Genomic DNA, 21962 nt, shown 5'->3' with positions numbered 1-21962 from the left:
AGGGCATAGGCCACAGCTTTGTTTATATTTTATATTTTATATTTTATAGGTCAGGAGAAACCGTTAGTTTCTTCATGAGGTATTCGTCATGAAGGAATTGTTCAAAATATTCAGTACCTTGAGTCCTACAAGTTTTGTTTGAGCTTGGAAACATTATAGGTAACACTGAGTTTACATGGGTTACAGGTCTAGGAATATGCTAACAAGTCGCCCCCCCCCCAAAAAAAACCCTACTACTACTCTTCCTACTACTACAAAATATAAGAGGACACAACACTTCTGTTTCTGGAGTAGGGGGACTTGATGCATGTAGATCTCCTGAGCAAAGGAATACAAGAAAACCAAGCGGTTCTACAGCTGATGGTCTTCTCAATAGATTTTTTTCCCCCTTTGTTGCTTTTGTATTCCACCTTTCTGCCACAGAGTTCAAGGTGGCATACAAGGTCCCCCACAAAAACCCTTCTGTTATGTACTGAAGTTCTCACCATGGGCCAGCAGGGGGATACTGTAGATAGTTTTCACTCAGGTCCACATATGCAAATAAGGAATTGAAAGTGACGTTCAGTGACTGGATAGTTACAGAAAGTTGTTACTGTTGTGTTGTAGTGGAGCTCTATATAAGCAGGCTGGCTGAACCCTTCAGTTCAGTTCTGTTCTGGCCTGTGAATAAACAAGAGCTGTCTGAAGAATCGCTGTGTCGTCTGATATGTTCACCCACAACTTAACACCTTCTATATGTGAGGAAGGCTAGGCTGTGAGATAGAGACTGGCCCAACGTGATCCAGTAAGCTTCATGGCTGAATGAATATTTGAACCTGCATCTCCCCATTCTTAGTTCAACACTCCAGCCACTACACATCATGCCAGCTCTCTTGATCCACCCTATCACAACCACTTTTATAAACTTTAGCTGTTTCTTACACTGCTGAAAATCTTACCATCCTGCTAGGTAGATTGTTTGCTTATAATACTTTTCATATGTTCAATAAACAATACCCAGTCCTCCTTATATCTTTCGTCATTTTGATTTATTATTCTAGTGTTCACCCCTGCTAGCTCTGCATAGTCCATCAGTTTAATATGCCATTCTTCTTTTGTTGGTTACCTTACCTGTTTTCCATTTTTGCACTAATAACATGCGGCACCTCAGCCATGATCCAAAGCTCTATGGGGTTCTAATGTACACACAGTGCTTTGGTCAAGCAGGAGTTGCTCCATCATTTCTAAGGTTGTTTCATTTATGCAACATTCCCCAGCATTTATCAAGATGTGGAAGGCCCTCCTTGCATAGATTTCATCTGGGTATTTGTGCTTCTACAAACACACGGACTGCTTGATTACTTTATGGGGGAACGCAACCCACAAAAGACATATGCTGTACAACTGAGAGAAAGAATTGAAGTTTTCCACACTTAGCAGTATAAAGTGATATCCTACATTAATCATACCCACAGTAGACCCACTGAAACCAATGACCTTAAGGCCATTGGTTTCAATGGGTCTACTCTGAGTACAACTTAGTTGGGTATCATCCATACTGCCAACCTAAATTGTGTAGGTCTCTGGCAAAGAATTAATCAGATCGACTGAGTTGTTCAGCATTTCGCCACTATAATTATGCACTACCTCCATAAAAACAACAACAACATTTGTTTTAATTTGAAATAATAATTACTAAGAAATTTTTCCACATGTTTCCTTGGGGAAAGGTGCTCCAGATAGTTAAAATAAACTGTGAAAGTTTCAAATTACCATAGCCTAACTATTCCACAATGGTAAATTCTTTCTGAAGAAAGATTCTCAGAAAGGTAAAATCAGAAGGGAAAGGGAGAAAAGTAAAAATCAGGGTATATTTGCTTATTTTGTTGACGTACGGCTTTCAAATTACCACATACTTTTGTATTCTGTTAAGCTTTGTTGCATTTGATTGTTAGCCACCTTAGAACTCGATAAAAGAGTGGAGTATAAATCCACTGAAAACATAATAAATAGAACATTTGTGTTTTCTTAGGTATCGTACACTGTAGCACTCATACACGTACATATACACAGACATTAATTCCAAAAACACGCTTGCAGGAGTGGGGAGGCAGCTGCTAGTCACTGGTAGATCATTTCCATATAGTATTCTAGAAATGGCCGGATATGAACTCCCCACTCACCCTGCATGGGTGTCTATGTGCGTAGCGAAGGCTTAGAAAACCTAGAAAACAATAGCAAAATAACTGCAGATTTGACACACATGAGTAAAAGCACTCTGTGCTGAGCAGACTGATGATAAATAAGCATGCACAAATTCTATAGTGCGATACTGTCATCGCATTTAAGAGAAGCCTTCCCTGTAACGGAGGTCTGTTTTGCAGTTGTATTAATATGCAGCGTAACACTAATGGGCAAAGTTTGAAGAAAAGGGCAGATCCTTTGTTATAAAAATGTAATATAGGTTTCAGAAAAATATCTATTCCTGCGCCATTCCGTGCATAAAAGAAACCTCTTGTAAGCATTATTTGATTTTACAAGAAGCTTTACTATGCATGTTTCAGCAGAGTGGCTCATGGGACAAAACAATATAAAACTGAATACCGGTACATTATGTGCAAAGAAAAACAACTAAGCTTACATTAAGCTCAAATAAACACGATTGAGGAAACACACACACATGCACTGTTATGTACTGAAGTTCTTACCCTGGGCCAGCAGGGGGATACTGTAGATAGTTATGCAAATGAAGGATCAAAAGTGATGTTCAGTGATTGGATAGTTTTGTATGCAAATGAAGGATCGAAAAGTGACGTTCAGTGATTGGATAGTTTTAGAATGTTGCAACAGTTACAATTGTTCTGTAGCTCTATATAAGCAGGCTGACTGAGCTCCTCAGTTCAGTTTTGTTCCAGCTTACAAAATAAAGAGCTGCTTTGGAGAAATCGCTGTGTCGTCTGCTATGTCAACCCACAACTTAACATGCACATTATCAAATTTTAAAATAAATTATTCAGTGCTTGTCTAATAGTAGTTAGCCGCAGATAAACCAACTATATGCTAGTAGTGATGTGCTTTGTAAGTCCTGGGTTTCTCATACCTAAATCATTCGCAGCAAATGCATGCCCAGTGTTTCCTCAAAGCATTCCTAGAAAGGCAATTCCATAATGTCTCAAAGCAGATTACTATGTATTACGGGTTTCTCTGACCTATGGCCAAATGAATATTGCACTGGTTTGTTCCACACTAGGTTACTGTATGTGCATCCTTTAGAGTTCTGGTGCCTGCTGTGAAGGGCTTGAAGGAAGACACGGCACCCTAATTGGGATTTACGTTGGCTCCATACTTGTTTTCCAGTTCCTTGGAGTGTCTTCCATTTCCTTGTTTCTCCTTTTCAGCAGGATGCTAAGACATCCTGCAACTGCCTGTTCTAGCCTTCAGCTGCGTTTCAGTATTTTGTAGTGATGAGACTGCTGCTGGTACAGGATGTACATAAACTGAACCATATTGACTATTAGTCAGTGTGTAGCTTTTTCCAGGCTACAAGCCCTACGTCCATTAATTTGTGTTCATGGGAACAGGTTGAAAAGTTTTGTGTTTCTGATAACTCTTCCACTAGCCTGAGTTTATCCATCTGCTGCATATGTCCCCACCTTGTCTCCCGTCCTACAAATACGAGTATCATCAACAGTTGGAACAGCTTTTAAGTGTCAGCACTTGAACAAATACTTTGAGAAAGTGTATCCCAACATCAAAATTAATCCTGTTCTCAAGAAAGAATCTATACAATCCAAACTATATACATTTTAAAACACTTTGGGCTTTAGTGTTTTATTTCAATGTTTAGTAAGCTTGACTTCCTGTTCCTACATCTTGACATTCCACTCTAAATCATGACTAATTCTGAAGTCATACATAATTCAACAAAATTCTTAAGAACAAATATGCTCGTCTTTCTCTAAAGTCTCCAAAATACTAGCTGATTCATTAAAGCAAAAAAAGCTTCAAATAAAACAAACATGCATCATCACTCAAATCTATGAGATATGTTTATTGTGCAAAACAGTGAAGGAGCAAACCGCAGAAAATAGCAGAATAAACCAAGAGTTGGCATGGGAAAGTATGCGTTTCAGAGCAAGCATGTCATCATGGCCTGTTGTAACTAGCATTGGGCGTGGCTTGCAATGACAGAGGAGAGCTCAAGGCCAGAGATACCTTTCTGGCAGGCAAGCGGTGCCCTTATTCAACGTGGCAAAAGCAAAAATAAATAAAGAACCACTTTGCAAAGTGCTCAGCGCTCCACTACAGCTAGGCCATGAGTCAGCATTTACGGAAGTGAAGGGTGTGTATAGTGTAAATAAACAGGCTACTTTTGACATGAATCAGTTGAAATGTATCCTGGAGTAGTCCCAACACAAATTACCGTAACCCAAAGGACACCAGTATAGGAAATGTAAATAGAAGAATTATGGAGGCCCTTACCAGTCCATTTTTCAGGACATCTTGGGGTTTTTAACTATTCTGCTCTGCGCTGATATTCCACCAAGATTTCCCTTCTTCAAATGCATTATCTGCAATGCAAGCAAACTTAATTTGCTTTAACTTTTAAAGTAGTTAAACTGTAATGGCCTTACTCCAAGCAGCCATAGATTATTATTATTTTTTTAATCAGGATCTAAAATATTATCCACTAGCAAACCCTGGCTCCCTATAGCATGCAAGGGCAACAAACAGTTCCTTGTTTGGAACCATTAAGAACATAATAATTGCTCTACTAAATATCAGGCCACAGATTCATATAGTCCAGCTTACAGAAAACTTATAAGCAGGACATAGTGCAGATAGATATTGCTCTTTGTCAACAGCAGCTGATACCCAGAGGGATCATATTCCATTTACAAGTCCTCACGAGAGCCCCCCCAGAGGGAGGTTCAGAGGTTTCTCTTGAATATAGGCCCCTCTATCGGTTAATCCCCCATCATTTTTAACAGTGTTGATCTACGATTGGAGTTCCCTGAGTCCCTTTAAAGTTCTGGCTGGAAATAAAAGCTATGATTTTTTTTTAATGATCTCAGATTAACAGGGGAGGGGGGAATGTATTGGCATATCACATTCCAAAAGACAGTCTCACACAAAAGCTATTGGGGCACACTGGACCCCATAATGTTAATGGGAGAAACAAACAGAAGCAAAAAATGCTTAGATGAAAAACTGAGCTCAGAATAAATATCTGAAGTATTCCAGTAGTCTAACTGAGTCTTTGTTTTTAAAAGAAAATTACAAATAAGAAATGGATATTAAGGCTATGTACTGCTGTTCTTTGGTATATGGGTGTATCCGCGTGTGAGTACAGTGGTACCTCGGGTTAATAACTTAATTCGTTCTGGAGGTCCGTTCTCAACCTGAAACTGTTCTTAACCTGAGGTACCACTTTAGCTAATGGAGCCTCCTGCTGCCGCCGCAAGATTTCTGTTCTCATCCTGAAGCAAAGTTCTTAACCCGAGGTACTATTTCTGGGTTAGCGGAGTCTGTAACCTGAAACGTCTGTAACCCGAGGTACCACTGTATATGTATTTATATATTATAGTGGAACAGTACAGCTGCCTGTGTTCTCAAGACTCTCCTTGGGGATGTGGCTAAGGAGGTGCTGCTGAAAGGGACATAGGAGCATTGGTCCCTACTTAGCTCAGTGTCGTCCACCCAGATTGGCAGGAGCTCTCTGGTGCCCCAGGCACTGGTTTCCGCCAGCCCAAACTAGAGATGCCAGAGATTGAACCTGGGACATTTTGCATGCAAAACATGTCCTCAACTACTGAGCCATGGATGAGCTCCTTTGCTTCAAGTTTTACAACTACAGCATTGCTCCTGCACCAAGATGAAGCCAATTAATTAATTTATAATTAATTCCCTACAGCAAAATTTAATTCTGGGGTCCAAAGGACCCCTTCATCCCTCTCGTGATGATGTTTTTGGAACAAAGATAAATGTATAGGTAAAAAAATGTACAAAACCAGAGGGGACCCTATTCTGGTGTCTTTGAAGTGGTGCAAGTTCATAAAAACTGAATTTACGATATAGGCAAACTGCTAAGGGCAGAAATTCAACATTGTGTTCTTCCAGTTGTTCCATCTGCACAAGCATTCCAGTTTGCCAGTCATAACAATACCCACTCCCAATTTAAAAAATTGGGCTCATGAAACTTTTTAGGAGTGACGTGGTGGCTTAGGCTCCTGCAGGTTCCGCGCTGCCTGAAACGGCAGCGTGGGACTTGTGTCTGCCTACTGCCTCTCCCTCAGCTGCCCTATAACTGAAGGGGAGGTGGCAGAGAGGCTCCAAGCGTTGGAGAGGCTCGCCCTGCCCCCAACTGCAGGACACGCCCCCCGCACCAGGCACCCGAGCGGCTAGCTACACCACTGCTCCCCCTTGCGCTGTTATTAGGATTCTTCCAACCCCACCCCCAAGCCAATATGGGGGGGATACAGGGGGCAATAGGGAGGCAAGCAAAAGTCCTTGCATAAGTGAATGCTGCCCTAAGATCATCCATACCACACACTATTTCGACACATTGCTGGGGATAGAAAGGATCCCAGTTAGCTTAGACATTTGGTAGTTTTGCTTTCTTATTTGTTTTGATAGAGGTGAATTGGAACCACAATAGTTTAGTAAGTTAAACTATTTTTTTTTTTTTAAGAATTGCAAAGAAGGGAATGAAACACTACAGGACAACTGACTGCACAATTGTTGAGGAAATCATGGAGCATGAAGTGTATCAGGTTTGCTAAAAACAAGGTTACATCTATTTCAATTAGAAGCTGGGGTCCACATCAACTTCACTCCCCTGCAAAAAAGAAGACTTTCAGGCATGTCTCTGATGCCCTGGAAGGAGCTGTGATCAGAAAAGAAAATAACATTGAGCTCACACTAGGAGGTTTGTTTTTTGTTTTGTTTTGCTCCCAGAAGCTTAAAGTTATACAGTAGTACCTTGGGTTAAGTACTTAATTCATTCCAGAGGTCTATTCTTAACCTGAAGCACCACTTTAGCTAATGGGGCCTCCCGCTGCCACCGCACCGCCAGAGCACGATTTCTGTTCTCATCCTGAAGCAAAGTTCTTAACACGAGGTAATATTTCTGGGTTAGCAGAGTCTGTAACCTGAAGCGTATGTAACCTGAAGCGTATGTAACCCGAGGTACCACTGTAGTATATACGTAAGTGCCTTGTGTCTCATCACTTATGTTTCAAGGAGAAATTATTTTCCATCTCTTATTTCTAAGATAGTTATCTAGCACACCGTGGCACACATGGATTGAAGAACATTGATTATTTTAACAACATACTTTTCTCTTTAAGAAGCTGGGGTTTTTTCTCCACGTACCATGCTTTACATACAAGTGTGCAGCTGGTTTCTTCGCATTTTGGCAATCTATCAGAATAAATTGTGCACTTCCTGATCCCATGTACATTAGGCCTTCAAGATGCATAATTAGGAGCAGATAGTCTACTTAGTAGCAAAGGACTCCACCTGTTTCGGGTAGTCCAGACATAACACCACACCGCGGTTGGTGTTACGAGAATCAGCTTTTAAGCAGCTTCAGGCACACCTGCTTCCTCCTACCATCATGTGAAGCGATGACCTCTTTTCTTTCCTTGCTTCAGGCAAAGCATACTCTGCCATCTCATTCAAACCAGCAAGATATAGTTGTGCTTGCCCTATAAATAAGAACCAGAAACTAGGATCCAGCTCTGCTTTTCAATCCTGTTTTGCAGGGCAATCATATAAAATAGTTTTTCCAGTTGAGACAGAATGATAAACTATGGTTTGCCACAAAACCAGGAAAGAGACTGCTTCATGCTAAGAAGAAAGAAGAGGAGGCAGCAGTGGTACAAAAGTGCAAGGTTCCTCAAAAGATCATTCTCATAGTCTTCTTACATTTGTGCCAGATCTCTCTAGCCCTACGTGGACACTGAGTCTCCTCAGGTGTAAGCAAACATGTAAGGATAAGTGAGGGCATGCTGCCAAACCCTACCACCACCTTCCCAAACATCAGCTATACAGTGGTACCTCTGGTTACGAACTTAATTCATTCCAGAGGTCCATTCTTAACCTGAAACCGTTCTTAACCTGAGGTACCACTTTAGCTAATAGGGCCTCCTGCTGCTGCCGCACAATTTCTGTTCTCATCCTGAGGTAAAGTTCTTAACCCAAGGTACTACTTCCGGGTTAGCGGAGTCTGTAACCCGAAGTGATTGTAACCCGAGGTGTTTGTAACCCGAGGTACCACTGTACATCTACATCCTTTACATTTACATCATTTACATTCACATGAATCTGAATATCCAAATAAGCAAACCAGGAAATTAATATAAGAATTACCTTGATTCATGCCAATCTCGTAATACAAAACTTTTCTAAAGCTATTTCACCTCTGCTTTAGCTACAACTGTCAAAGCCACTTGCCTCCTAGTCTCAAAGTGTCACTTCAATCCACACACAGCATCATGTTTTGGGGGGCTTGTTTCTGTATGCATACCTGTTCTGTAGGCATGCCCTCTCTTAAATATTTTGGTCCTGGGCCAGCAAACATTTAGCTAGCCCTGCTGCATCATTCTAAATCATGAACAAATTAAAATCAGGTTCTCATTTAAAAACAGAAAAAAACAATAATATTTGAAGTTAATTCCTTTGTTTATAAGTTGGTAGAAATACCAATAAACAAAAGGTAGTCCATCATATATATGCCTACTTAGTATTACAATGTATTACAGAAAGATCAGTGGGACTTACCATAAGAATGCTGCCTGAACCATTTAATTTATGAGATGTTATAGGACTCAGGTTTCCCTGAAATCCATGCATTCTAATCAGGAAATTCTAATCCCAAATTGTGTGAAGCGATTGTGGTTGTGCAGTTTATGCTTAAAAAATACTCCTAACACTGCAGGTGACGTAAAAGTCAGAGGTTTCTATGCCTATCTTCACAGCTCTCTATCCTCCATCTATGCCAGCAAGCAAGAAACATTATCAAAGTTCAAGGCCACATTCCAGCCAGCCAAAAATCACTCAAGAAGGGTGCAGTCCTTATGCCTCCAAAGGTAACTTAAAAATGCGCTTGTGCAATGCCAGGCAAAATTTCCAATGCTGCAAGAAGCAGCTGGATTTCTACTGGACTACTATAATGAACTTCACATGGGTCTACCACTGAAGATGTTCTGGAAATTACAACTAGTACAAAATAATGCAGCAATCAGGCCTACAAGCAGCAGGCCACAATAACATTACCCTCTTTTAAAAACAGCTACGTTGGATGCCAATTATTTTCTGGGCCCGATGCAAGGTATTAAGCCCTGAACACCTTGGGATCCAAATATCTGTAAGAATGGCTTATTCCATATTGACTGGCCCATAACCAACAGATGAAGCCCTCCTAGTGGTCCCCATGCAGGATGAGGTATGTGGTGTGGGAGCCTAGGAAATGGCCTTTTCACAGTGGGGGTTCCTCACCCTACTGAGGTGTATGTTGCCCCATCTCTCTATAGTTTCAGGTGGTTGATTAAGACACATCTTTTTCAGTGTTATTCAGTGGAATCCTTGCACTACCTGAAAGAGTGCTTTGGATACTGGCAGCAATGCTTTGTTATCGTGAATGATTTTATCTAGCGTTGTCATATTTCTAGAAGTAAAATTCACGACACAAAAGTTGTTGAGATTTTTTAAGGAAGCTCATAGTTGCTGAGCTTTTTAAACTCAATCTCAAAATCCTGGACATTTTGCCAGTTTTCCAAAATTCCCCCTGGGTGCTATTTTTCACCTGTTAAATCCCGGGGAATTCCAGATGTACAGTAACCCTATTTTATCTATTTGCTTTTGTTGCGAGCTCGCTTGCAGCTTGTGCAAAACCACCTAAATAAATAAATAAACAAATACTGACTGGGAGTTCAACATTGACCTGAGTAATTATTCTACCTTCCCATAATTAACAAAACCAGAAAATATATTCAAGTATGCTTCATTTGCCTATTTCATACAGATTATAAAATTTGTACAGAATTTTTATTTATGTATTTTCGTGTCAGTAGACCTGATTAAAACCCTCCTGATGCATAATGAAATCATCACTGCTGAAAATCTGAGACTTAAGTGGTTGAAAACATGTACCCCTACTCCAACTGCAACACAAGCTAAACTATATGTGAAAGGAGTGCAGAAACACTTCTCTGTTTTGTTGTCCTGCTCCCCACATCTGTTGCGTATCTTGAAAACTGAAGAGATGGCAGGATACCCTCCCTGCCCGCCTGCCCCACAGTTTCTAGTCATAGGGTTAAAAAGCTCCTTGCCTATGTGTTAGTAGTGAGGTCTTTTGTCAAATCCTGGTGTGTATGGTACTATGTTATTATACCAGCATTTCTGTTCACAAAAACAAAACAAATCCCCCAATATTTCTTTCTTATCAGAGCTACTGAATGCCTACTAACAAACATGGTGAATGAAGATATATATGGGTGTAGATCAGGCTTCCTCAAACTCGGCCCTCCAGATGTTTTGAGACTACAATTCCCATCATCCCTGACCACTGGTCTTGCTAGCTAGGGATCATGGGAGTTGTAGGCCAAAAACATCTGGAAGGCCGAGTTTGCGGAAGCCTGGTATAGATATACCACATTTTATTTTGACTGAGTTCTAATCAGCTTAGGTGTATACAGACAACCACACACCCACCTGCAACAAACAAGCACAGCAAAAAAGGAGGGGGTCTTATGCTTGAGCAGCATGTTTTTCTTTTTCTTTTTCCTATTACCCAAGTTTATGTTTTTACATGAGAACAGGAGGAGGAAAGGGGCTCCAGATTCCAGAAGCCACGCTTCTACCTAAGCCACTTACCAGCCTAGTGCCTGCCTTTCAGAAAGAGCCTGGTGTCTCTGATGGAGCGAAGTTCCCGCTTGCAGGCTGTTCAGCTCCACCTGCTCAGGAAACAGAGCGCTCAGGTGGAGTTAGGCTGCACGCATGTGTGTGCACACGATATCTCCAAGGATGATTTTTGCCTGCCACTGAGGAGGCAGGCAGGGGTGATGGAGAGCTAAGGCAGAAAGCTACCCCGCAGGGCACACACGGTTTCTCAAAGAGCGAATTTTGCGTCAGTCTGCTGCTGCCGCTACAGGAGGCATGGAAGAGCAGCTGAGGCAGAGTTAGCAATGGCAACGGCTGCGCAGGACAGGAAGAAGCATTGGCTTCCCAATTTTCACAATACAGTGGTACATCCGTTTATGAACTTAATACGTTCCAGAAGTCTGTTCTTAAACAGAAACCATTCTTAAACTGAGGCGTGCTTTCCCTAATAAGGCCTCCCGCCGGTGGTGCCCTTCCACCGTTCGGCTTCCGTTCTTAGACCTAGGTAAAGTTCGCAAACTGGGACACTACTTCCGGTTTTGCGGAGTTCGTAAACTGAATGGTTCGTAACCAGGGTTGTTCTTAAACCAAGGTACCATTGTATCATGCTTTTTGACTATCACACACAAAGACACACACGATTCACAATATATTGCCAGGTAATTTTTTTTTTTTATTGTTATCATGATTTGCTCTTGATACTGATATAAGACAATATATTGATATATTGTCCGGCCCTAAAAGCGGGATGATATATGGATGGTTCTCTATAAATCCACCACTGTTATTGAATCATAACATGTTGCAGAATACACCTGCAAAAACCACCCATCTGGAGTTGTGCTTCTTTGGGAATAATGTTCTAGAGCCAAAGTGGTACCCTCCAAATGTTGTTGGGACTACATCTTCCATCGTCACTGAACACTGGCCAAGTCAACCATGACTCATGAGAGTTGGAATGCAACCAACAACATCTGGAGGATGCCAAGTTGGTTGTCCCTATTCTGAAGTTTATGCACCACTATTCAAAAGCAGTACTCCATCCCACCGCTCATCAAATGTCTATGATTGTAAGGGTCTGAGCATAACTTCTCCAGAAAACAGCAGACACTGATAAAGTATTCACTGTATGCACCATTTTAAAGGTCAAACCCAGCACTTTGCATAGGTGTTCGCAGCCCAAGATTGAGCAAAGTGCCAAAATGCCTGTTGAATATGGCCATACCTACCTGGAAGGAGTTGAGCTATCACACTGGCCAGCACCTAGACCTTCTAAACATTATTTGAAGGCATCCATGTTCAGCAATACTACAACAGTCAGTCCTTGAAGTTACAAAAGCCTGGATGGTAATTCTCAGACCACTACTCAAAGGTAAATAGTGAAGTCAACACAGAAAATGTAATTGACTTCACCCCCAAAGGTGCACTCCTCCATTGTCTCCTGAGGCAGACGGATGCCCACAGCAATTGATAGAAAGCACTCCTAGCCACTGCAGCCACCTGGAATTCTACAATTTATTGAATTTCTAAGCCATCCCATATCAGGTTTTGTGGGAACATGGGAAAACCAAAATAAAAGTGCAATAAACCAATACCTATTACACTTTTTTCAAACACACAATGATCCTGATATTCTCCATTTGTATCCAAAGGGTCCCAATCCTGGATAAAATGTTTTTGGGTATTAATGCAATTATGGCTAAGAAAATTCCCAGATGCCTGGTAACCTCATCAGTTAGAAATTTGATAGTGGTACACTGGAATGTGACAGACGCATTCAGCCCTAGACAGGACAGCCTCCAATCATTTGCATGATTCATTTGGGGTACGAAAGTTATTTCAATACAAAAATAAGTTGCAAATGTCACATAATATTTTAAAATAATCACAAAATTGCACACATTAGTTGCAAGATAATTTGGCCAAATGCAGTTAGCATATATTTGCTTTTAGATAAACATTTTATTATCCTCTATTTACTAAAAGAGATGGAAGGAAGGAGGCGGGAAATAATAAGATACAATAGATCCCATTTTCAAATATTACACATCAAAGCCCTAAAACCAATAAAAAAGTATAAAAAGGCAAAGTAAAGGGTAAAGCCCTTATTTTAGGAACATTAAAATGAAACCATTGTGTCCTTTGTCATTTAAAAAGCATTCAAGATCACATGATAAAAAAGATGCTGCATTAAATTAAGTAGGTCCCACCCCCCACCCTGACTAAATAAAGATGTAACTTGTCTCGCTTTCAACAGTAGTGGGCAGAAAAGCTGAGAGGGCTTCACAAAACCCTCCTGTGTTAGGGAACGGAAACTCCTAATGAGATTAGTTGGTGTGTGCAGACATTACTTAGCCATGACTAAATGGGCTCTCTTCCTGCAGCCAGTGGAAAATTCAGGGAACTTTTTCCTCCTGCAGCATCAGAGTCCCTCTAACCTTCAGCACAGCCAGATCCAAAAACAACTCTCCAGTCTCTCCCCCCCCCTTTTTTAAACTGATGGTGTAAAATATAAAAATGGAGTGGGGAGGGGGTTTGGTGGAGGCAGAGGGTGAGAGTGAAGGAAACTCTCCAGCTCTCGCTCTCTCTCAAAACTACAAAGGAAACTGTAAAAGAGCAAATACATAAACCTGAGAAGGAGAAAACCACAGAGTTTCTTTGTGAGCTGCAGTGACTCATTTTCAAGATGTTGTCTGCTGCCAGTTTCAAACCGGAAGCGCATGGCAATTAGTCTTGCTGTTTCCAGACAAGCCAGAAACTCTCCCAACACTGCCCCCCTCCTCCTCCAAAGCCCCTTGGCCGTTTCCTCCTCTCCTTGCAGCCCCCAGCAATTTGCGCTGCCCTTAAGCAAACTGCTCTAATTCCTCTGGGCTACAGTCTGGTGTGCGGTTCCCCCCACCCCACCTCGCCGCCCCACTCCTTCCTTCTGCGCGCACACACTCAAATTCATTGTCTTAATAAAACGGCCCATGTGGCAGCAAGAGCAGGGACGCCGCCACCTCGCTCCCAGGTTGTGGAAACACATAAAGGCGCACATACAAACTCTCTTTCCCTCTCCCCTCACACACCCCTAAAGTGGTTCATGGCGACGCAGCGCCTTCGGAGAGAAATTAACTCTCGTCTCCTCAAGCCTGTCAGGCGGCGCGCGCCCCTTCCAGCTCACCCGCTTCACAAAGGCACTGGCCCCCACACCGTCTCCCCAAACATAAGGCGACCCCTCCCCACCGCCACGCGCGCGCGCGCTTCGAGAGGCGCAGTGGCAGCCCCAGACTCCCATTTCTCCAGCCAAGTTGGACGCCCCTCCTCACACCCCTCTTCCCCGCTGGAGAAGAGAGCCCCATCTTTAGCCCCCCACCCCCCCCGGCGCTTTTTTGTCAACGGCAGGTGGAGACTCCTCCACATTGCCATATGCACAACAAGCAGTTGACACAACGCGCGCCTCCTGCAGAAGCCAGGGACTCCTTTCTGCCCCCCACACCCCGGGAGTTCCCATTACCCTCCCTCTCTCACGCACAGTCCAAAAGGGCGACGTCTCGCCAGTCTCTCTCCCCCCCCCCCCGCCGCCGCTCCGCGCGCCCCCCACACAACCCACTTTGCTCCCTCTCAGACATTTCCCAAACCCCCCTCCCCGACAGATGGCACTTCTGCCCCGCAGCAAAGAGCTGCAACTGGGGCTTCTGGAGCTGCCACTGGAGCTCCCGGCACCCGGGACTCTTCTCCCGCCTCCCCCGGCAGCCCCAACCGGATGCCTTGTGGCGGGGCAGGGATCTCCCGCGCCCCCCCACCCGTGGCGCGATACTTTTCGCCTTTTATCAGGGAAGGTGGGGGGGGGACCGCCTGAGCGCCATCCCATGCTGCTCCCACCTGTCTGCCCCTCGCCCTTTTCTGCCTCCCCCCTCCAAACTCTGCCCAACTTTTAAAAAGCTTACATACCCGGAGTTTGGTGGGCTTCTCCGATCTCTCCTCGCAGGTTTAAAGGGAGCTGCGTAAAATCCCCCCGTTTTCCATACTGACAGTCCTCGAAAACGCTCTGTTGCTCTTGTAATGAGATCCTGATCCCCCCCCCTTGTTTCTTTCTCTCTTCCACCCCCCACCCCCCCGGTTGGTGTGTGTGCGAGAGTGAGAGAGAGAGCAGGAAGTTGGAGCAGTCAGACAGCGAGCCGGCTCACTTCCTTTCCTGCATTATTCCCCAGGCGGTTTGCAGTCTGTGTAAACAGGCTTTTCCTCCCTTCTCCCCTCTCTTTGGCCACTGATGTGCAGCATTGCTGTAATATAAGACACACACATAGTAAAAGGGTAATGGCAACTTCACTCAGACGCACACACAAACCAAGGAACTCCAGCAGCTCCCTCTGACCTCCACCTCTTCCTGTTCTGTACCCCCGGGGAGGAGCTTCAAACAAGACCAACAAACTTGGCTCATCAGCCACAGCTACTAAAAACATAAGGTGGCTTCGCTGAAAAATAATAAACCAGCTTTCCCCCAAAATGCTGGGATAACAGCAAGCTGGAGTCATTTAACTGTTCTTGCAGACCCGCGCAGAGAGACCCCACATGCACATATCTGTATGTTAAATGCTGTGTTAACAGAGTTATACAATAATAGATAGAGTTCTATTCATAAGCATGCATGTATTAATATCTCTACTAATATAGTGTAAGCAACAACAAATATTCTGCATTTTCTGTTGTTGTTGATTAGGGTGTCTGGACTTCAGCTCTGCTAATTACTGTGGCCCTTACAACTTTTCACCAGGCTTTCTACTGATAGAGGTGCTATAAACTGCTAAATTAAGACACAATGGGACAGTTCAAAGGCAGCCTTCCGTCCCTTGAAATGCAAAATCAAACGGTTTCTGAGCTCAGTGACCCAGCAGAGAAGCTCTGCAATCCCGCAGGCTGCTGAAATCCACAACTCTGATAAAATTTAAGGTGCTACTACCAATACACAGGACTGTAGTCTTAATTCAGTGCTATGACACACAGTAATTTAAGGAACAGCAAAATTAACCACTTAGAAGCAGTGAAGTACTATTAGATTCAGCATTTACAATGCAACAAAGTCAATAATGCCTCAGAAAGAAGGAGGTCTGTAAATAAAATGTAAGTGAAAAGGGCAAGACAAGAGGGTCAAATATCTCCAGAACTCTTGTTGCTTATTCAAAACCAAAATAATGGAAACAAAACTCAACCAGAATGTGCACTGCAGATTAGGAAAGGTACCATCAAATCCTAAGAGAATGCCAGCATAGTTATAGAGCTTTGGCCAAGGATGTTATTAGATGCCAGAAGGCTTCCTTCAAAAAATTGAAGCCTCCCCCAAATTAAGAGGTAAAGGAACAAATATATATATAATCTAGCCAAAAAATGGTAGCAGAGAGTAATGGGTTGGTGCGAGGGGAGAATTTGAGGAGTATCTTGCAAAAAGACCATTAAGATCCATAATAAAAAATATTTACATTATTTAAAGACCTCAGCAATCTGGCTAGGAAGGCAAGCTAGGAAGCTGTTGAATGACACAAAAGTAAAAGGTGTGCTAAAGCAGGATAAGGGGATTGAATAAAAGCTGGATGAATTTACATGTATTCACTGGAAAAGATGCAGGGCAGATATTAGTGCCTAAACCGATTTTTTCCAGAAAGGAAGTGTGAGGAAGTGATGCAGATTGGGTTGACCAACAATAAAGGTCTAGGTCTTACTGACAAATTGAAAATGAATGAATTACCATGGCAAGAGTTCTTGAAGAGCTCACATGTGAAGTTGCTGGTCTTCTAGCAAAGACATCTAACTTGTTCCTATACCAGAGGGCTGAGAAGCAGCCAATGCAATGGCAGTTTTTAAAAAGGGATCAGGAAGTATCCAGGACATAGAGGTAAAGGGACCCCTGACCATTAGGTCCAGTTGTGGCCAACTCTGGGGTTGCGGCGCTCATCTCACTTTATTGGCCGAGGGAGCCGGCGTACAGCTTCCGGGTCATGTGGCCAGCATGACTAAGCCGCTTCTGGTGAACCGGAACAGCACACGGAAACGCCGTTTACCTTCCCACCGCAGCGGTACCTATTTATCTACTTGCACTTCGTGCTTTCAAACTGTTAGGTTGGCAGGAATCGAGGACATAAGGGGCTGCTAAATTTAACACCTGCTCTACAACCATTGGTGAAACGCATTATTAAATACAATATTAACAAGCACACAGAACAGAGTGATGCTGGCCAAGTATTGTGGACTACAAACCTCATCAGCCCTGGCCAGCAAGACCTATGGTCAGGGATGATGGGAATTTAAAACAATTGGAGGGTATCACTTTGGCTACCCATGATATACATGGACAAGTCTTGTTTTTGTTTTTCTTAAGAGTCAGCATGCCTTCTGCAAAGGTAAGTCCTGTCTCAGTAACTTTTTAGAGTTTATTGTAAGTTTCAGCAAGTAGTGGATGGAGGTAGATGCAAAGTGATTTCTCCTAAAGCAAGAGAAGTCAATGTGGTGCCCTCCATACACTGTTGGGCTACAACTCCCATCATTTCTAACTACAGTCATACCTTGGTTTTCAAACAGTTTATTTCCTGAACGTTTTGGCTCCCAAACGTTGCAAACCCGGAAGTGACCGTTCCGGTTTGCAAACTATTTTTGGAAGCTGAACGTCCGGCGGGGCTTCCATGGCTTCCTGCAGCCAATCAGAAGCAAAGATTTGGTTTTCTAACGTTTTGGGAGTCAAACTCCCGGATCAGAAACCATTCGACTTCCAAAGTACGACTGTATTAGCAACGCTGGCTGGGGCTGAAATAAATTGTAACCCGGTAATGTCTGGAGGACATTATGTCAGCTACTGCTGGTGCAAAGTGATTAGGTGAAAATTCCTGTACAGGGAATGCCATCAGCAAGTAAGGAACTCTGTAGTTCTTGAGAATGCATATGCCATAGGGAGGCACAAGTCTCTCAGACTGCAAGTTCTAGTGTTTCTTGTGCAACTCACTTTCTATGTGTGTCCCCAGCTTTGTTTAGATAAGGGCGAGCACATACTACTCAGAATGTTGTCTTTCTTGTTCTTACAATACTTATTGACTCTAGCAAATCTTACAAGGTCTGAACACCCCATATAAATTCAGGGAAATAGGTTTGCAATAACGTCCTCAATAATTATCTACAAGTTAGCCTCTTTTTTATTCTTTGTAGTAATGGGCTTGCAACATAGCTGTCAACCGTCCCTTATTTGGCGGGAAACTCCCTTATCCCAGCGCTGTGTCCCGCTGCTGTCCCGGATTGATGATGTCCCTTAAATTTCCTGGGTTTCATGCTCACCCGGCTCGGGAGGGAAGCAGCGGCTTGGGGTCCTCCGCCTCAAGAGAGCGAGAGAGAGTGCGTGCACGAGCTGCTGCGTCTCTGTCTCTCCCTTTTCCCCCTCAGGGGTGCATCGTGAGGAGACAGGTGGCGGCGAGCGGGCAGGCAGCTCCTCTCTTGCGAGACTTCGGCCGCACTGCCAGGGAAAGCCGGAGGCGGCAGCAGTGGCTGAGGAGGTGGCCTGAGGGAGGAGGAAGTGGAGGGGATGGGGAGGGACGCAGCAGGGCGGCGCTTCAGCGGCGCTGCTACCACCAGGCTCGTGGGTGGCGTGGGCAAGAGTCTCTCTCCCTCCCTCTCGGGCGGGGAAGGGCCGATGGAACTCATAAGCTAAGCAAAATCCCTTATTTTGGCTGTTGATCCCTTATTTTCGAGGCTGCTGGTCCCTTATTTTCAAATCTGTAAGTTGATAGCTATGGCTTGCAACCAGGGCAGGCCCCAATGAACCTCTGAGCCCAGGTAGAGTCCTCTTTTTCCACCCACATGCTTGGGCTCCTATGTTTGGATCCTGCTTACAGCAAAGTTCCTCTTCATGCTGTTATGAGTTGGCTTGTGTGTGTGTTAAACTGGGTGCCAGACCCTTCTAATCCCTGGATCCAGCAAGTGTTAAAAACTAATCAAGCCAGGCTAGCTTCCTGATGAGGTGATCACCTGGATGATGGGCCATTAGGAGAACAAATGAAAGAGGGCTCTGTGCGAGACAACAAATGGGTGGAGCCCGTCCCACAACTCAGAGATAGTTAGAAGGACAAGGCTTGAATTTAGAGTTGAGTTTTGTAGTGATGGAACCAAGAAGCAAAGCAGGAAGCTGGGAAGCCAGAGAGACAGAGCAATGGTTGATTTCTCTTTGAATCCAAGGCTGCAGCTATGAGAGAAACAACACCCTTTGGGGGTGTTAATGCTGTGAATTGTAGACTCTAATAGTATATATGTGTAAATAAACCACATATCATAAAGACACCACAGTCTCATTTCCAAAAGGAAACACAAACCCCTAGAGGTAAGTGCATTGTGTTAGTTGTGCTGATCAGAGCAAGCACAATTAGATTTAAGCAGAAAATTCAGTGGTGGTTGTTTTTATGCTCCCTGCATGCAGTCATTCATATAATCATAGCATTAGAGGGCCCCTTCTTCTAAATCCAAATCTCTGCCATTCAGCTCTTTCCGTCCGCATTTCAGTTGTCTTCTGTATTTTCTTGTAGTCTCAAATTTAGCATGACAAAGATGGAGTTCCTCATCCTCATAATTCCTGTTCTCTCAAAGAGATCAGAGCAGCAGTCAGATTGGGGAGAGGAGAGTGAGGATATGGGTGTTTAAAACATCTCCCCACTATTTTCCTTATCAGAATTGCCTTCTTCAGTTCAGGCTTCGGATTTTCCTGCAAAGAGAAGATTACAAGGGAGCATTGTATGTTCCCCTTTTAGACAAAGAGCACCCTGGATATGTGTGTGATCTTGATCAGGAAAATAGAGAGTGAGGTTAAACACCCCCTTTCCTTGGGCTGCTGCTCTGACCAAACATCCTAAGCAGCTGCGTTTTTGGCTACAAATATGCCATACTTTTAAAGCCCATTTCCCTCAACAACAACAAGGATCCTGGGAGCTGTAGTTTACAAAGCTACAGTTCTCACAACCTTTAACAAATTTCATTTCACAACATTCTTGGTGTGTGTGTGTGTGTGTGTGTGTGTGTGTGCGCGCGCTTTAAACCGACACAGTTTATAAAAGACACAAACTACCAGGAGATCCAGTCACCTATTTGTGAAGATGTAGCATAAGCTGCAAGAGAAGCCATCAATGGTTTCACCATTCATTTAGAAACCTGTTTTTGAATCTGTCCTATCGTGGTGTGAACCCTTTTTTTGATTGACACGAGAAAGACAATCCTCCCAGATTCAGGCTCTGTAGTTCACCACCTGTGCTACCTGTGACTAACTGGATTCTGACATGTCAAATCTTTATGGCTACCCCAATTCTGTTTTTGCAGTCTGGACCAGGGAGATATCAAAAGGGGATTCTGAGTGGCTGCCACACATGACTAGTTGACTGAGGACTCAGCTACACAGCTGCAAATGAAACGTTTTTAATGTGTTGTAAAGTGCAGTATGCAAATGTGACACTAGATGGCGACAGTGAGCTATGCCAAATTCAATGTATTTTTTCCAAAACTTTTTTTAAAAAAGCATTTTCACAGCATTTTTTATATATGTGTAGATTCCACCTGAGTTTGGCTTGATGTATCAGACGTGCAGGTCTACCTCGTAGTTTCAGGAACTACTTTTTGAACTGAACTACAGTGGTACCTCGGGTTACATACGCTTCAGGTTACAGACTCTGCTAATGCAGAAATATTACCTCGGGTTAAGAACTTTGCTTCAGGATGAGAACAGAAATCGTGCTCCGGAGGCGCGGCAGCAGCAGGAGGCCCCATTAGCTAAAGTGGTGCTTCAGGTTAAGAACAGTTTCAGGTTAAGTACGGACCTCCGGAACGAATTAAGTACTTAACCCGAGGTACCACTATATCCAAATTCTCAGTTTTTGAAGGGATATTTATCAACACTTTCTGACTAGCCAGAGCTAAATTTTACCGCCCTCCCCCAAAAAAGTTGCTATAGTTTTCATAGCAAAGATGAAGATTCAAATCTAATTAGGAAATGACATTAACTCTTTTTAGAAGTCCTACTTCCATATTTATTTAGGTGGGAGATTTAGAGACCACAGATAGTCATAGTAATGCCTGCCTTATAGCCAGCATGCTGTTTTAAACTTATTTATATTTTTACAAAACGAATATGCTCCCTAAATGATTGCTTTAATGTTAAAACACTGTGCTTGTTCTAATCTTATTTGTTTTAGCGGGTTTAGCAGCACACCTTTGTATATGACTTTTTTTTAATATTGACTTACACTGAAAGACTTAAGCAAAAGGAAATCTAACGAACTGCTGGTAATTTTTGGCCACTGTTTATGTTTGAACTTTCCTCCTTCTTCCTGTAGAAACTTCCGTATCCTCTTCCTGTGTCCCTGCAAAGGATTGTACAATGCTGAACAAGAAATGCTACATAGGCAGTGCTCCACCTTTCTCCTTCCTGCAGGGATATCCTTTTCCTTGCAGTGATGTTAAGAATGTAATGTTCCTATCAAAATGTTAGTTTATTATTTTGCCTCTGTCCATTTCTGAATTCATAACTAGATAAAAGTTAAATGTATATGCAACCACATAGCATTCCTTTTCTGTATGAAATGTTCACTGTCAAAATTGGATTTTAAAAAAAGAAAGAAATTTAATCAAAATGACTAGAATCCCAGGATCTTATCAAGAATGCAAGCCCAAGATAAATGAGAAAAGGGTGGGTAAGCCTTTTCTCTTAATTGTTTCAATTGAATGAACAGGAAAAGGGGTTGAGGAGACGGGTGGCCTTCTACCTATCTGACACCAGAGTGTTATTAATTTACTCCACTATAGATTTGTCGGTTGCAGGCTGAACTTTTAGTCTGTTACACCTCCCCACCCCACCCCCGAACCCTACAGCTTTTATCCGGATGTATTTTCAATAGTCATTTCCACCATCACCCTGCCAGAGTGCGACTGGTTTGGTTGCACTGTGTGTGAAGCCTCGGGGGTGCTGTGGGGGGTGCTGCAACTATGATGTACAATGGAAGGCGAGAGATGGGGGGGTCATCAAATTTTTCGTTGCATAGGGCACAATGGAAATTTGAGGCCCCCAAATCTTCCACTGACTCTGCAGACAGCTTAAACCAGGG

The 21962-nt window shown here is 43.2% G+C and overlaps 1 protein-coding gene across 1 annotated transcript in view; it reads right to left on the bottom strand.

Annotated features, from left to right (window-relative positions):
- ELK3 (ETS transcription factor ELK3) overlaps positions 1-15273 on the bottom strand; it is a 45379-nt gene extending 30106 nt beyond the window's left edge. Inside the window, exon 1 of the mRNA XM_083573477.1 lies at positions 14797-15273. The gene's annotated coding sequence lies outside the window, so the exon portion shown is untranslated. The remainder of the gene's footprint in view (positions 1-14796) is intronic.
- Between the last annotated feature and the right edge of the window lie 6689 nt (positions 15274-21962).

Source organism: Podarcis filfolensis (genome assembly GCF_964270895.1).
Source record: "Podarcis filfolensis genome assembly, chromosome: 10".
Lineage (NCBI taxonomy): Eukaryota > Metazoa > Chordata > Lepidosauria > Squamata > Lacertidae > Podarcis > Podarcis filfolensis.
This window is presented reverse-complemented; position numbering and strand designations above follow the sequence as displayed.